This window comes from Triticum dicoccoides, chromosome 2B, assembly GCF_002162155.2.
Source record: "Triticum dicoccoides isolate Atlit2015 ecotype Zavitan chromosome 2B, WEW_v2.0, whole genome shotgun sequence".
Taxonomy (NCBI): Eukaryota; Viridiplantae; Streptophyta; class Magnoliopsida; order Poales; family Poaceae; genus Triticum; species Triticum dicoccoides.
Genome location: NC_041383.1, coordinates 667,907,928 through 667,909,885, shown reverse-complemented (window position 1 = coordinate 667,909,885; position 1,958 = coordinate 667,907,928).

Below are 1,958 nucleotides of genomic sequence, written 5' to 3'. Positions count from 1 at the left end.
AAATTCATGGATATAGATCTGATCATAAACTCGACCTTTATCGGATCCCAACAAACACACCGCAAAAAGTCAATACATCAAATAGATCTCCAAGAGACCATTGTATTGAGAATCAAAAAGAGAGAAGAAGCCATCTAGCTACTGCCTACGACCCCGTAGGTCTATGGTGGACTACTCACGCATCATCAGAGAGGCACCAATGAGGATGATGAACCCCTCTATGATGGTGTTAGATTGGATCTCATGGTTCTGGAACTTGGGGCGGCTCGAATTGTGTTTTGACTGATTCCCTAGGGTTTCTAGAATATCTTAGTATTTATAGAGCGAAGAGGCGGTGGAGAGCACCTCCATGGGCACCATGATACATCAGGGCACGCCAGGGGCCTCTGGTGCGCCTTGGTGTATCATGTGCCCCACGGGCCTTCCCCTAGGTGCCTCCTTGGCTACCAATTTTTCTTCTGGTCCAAACAAAATCTCCGAAAAGTTTCGATGCGTTTGGACTTCGTTTGGTACTGATATTCTGCGAAGTAAAAAACAACAACTGGCACTAGGCACTATGTCAATAGGTTAGTCACAAAAAATGATATGAAGTTGCTATAAAATGATTGTAAAACATCCTAGAATGATAATATAATAGCATGGAACAATAAAAATTATAGATGGTTGGAGATGTACAGTACCTCAAGTTTTACCTAAAGCTATTTTTACCACACCAGCGGATGTACCGCTGGTGGAAGCGGTTCTACCAACCTGGCCCGCGCTTCCGAAACAACCACCGCCCGAGGGGTTATTCCCTCGAGTTAGTAGTGCTTCGTGATGTTGTTGAGCGGTTGTACTGTTGTTCCCATAGTGGTTGTACCGCCAGGAACTAGGCATCTCCAAGAAAACTACGAGGTGGTTGTACTGGGTCAGTTATCGCCCCAACCACAAGAACAGGGTGACTCCCTTCTGGTACGATGGCAGTAGTGGGTGGTTGTCGCCCGGTTGTCCCGGCTGCTCTCGGAGCAGCGGTACAACCGCTTGTCCGGGTGCGGTTGTACCGCTTGGGACTTAGCGACAACCGGAGCATCGGACCTGCAATAGTATCGGTCCTAGTACCGACCCTTGTACCTCACACGGATGGCTTCATTATGGTACGAGGATGGTGCTAGGTTGTACATGCTCGGTTGTTCTTGCTAAGCCTTTCTCAGCGGTACAACCGGCTGTACTAGCGGTTGTACCGCCTAGTGCTCTGTAGTGGGGAAACCTGCAAAAGGCGGTTGTACCGGTGCTTGCACCAGTTGTACCGGTACTATGTAAAATTGGATGTAACGGTTGGATTTGAGGAACACTATAAAAGGAGGTGGTTCTTCCACCTCGCACTATACCATTGTGGTGAAGCTTTGTGATGGTGTTGGGAGCCTTCAATTAAGTTGTGGAGAGAGCCCAAGCTTGTTTGTAAAGGTTCGGTCACCACCTTCAAGGGCATCACTAGTGGAATCTTGACATCTTGCATTGTGCGAGGGTGTGAGAGAAATATGGTTTCCTTAATGGCTTCTTGGGGAGCATTATGTCTTCACATCGCTCCAAGGAAGACGCATGGGAGGGAACTTCGGTAACACATCCTTGTCTTCATCGACTCCAGTTGAGGTTACTTCTAACCTTCACTTTGTGCAGGCTTATATTGTGTTTTTCCCCGCAAAAAAGAGCATATATTGTGTTTGTATCTTGTGCTTGCTTTCTTGTGTTGTTGTTGAGCTCATCATATAGGTTGACCACCTAGACACCATATCTGGACAATCTATTTTGTTGTTAAACCTAATTGTCAAAAGAAGCTAAAAATTGTTAGTCGACTATTCAACCCCCCCCCCTCCCCCCTAGTCGACCATATCAATCCTTTCACTCCTATGCCGGATTACGACTGCCCATTTGCGGTGTCGTGGAAGAGATTAGCGGCTGGCCCTGTGGAGGGCAAACAG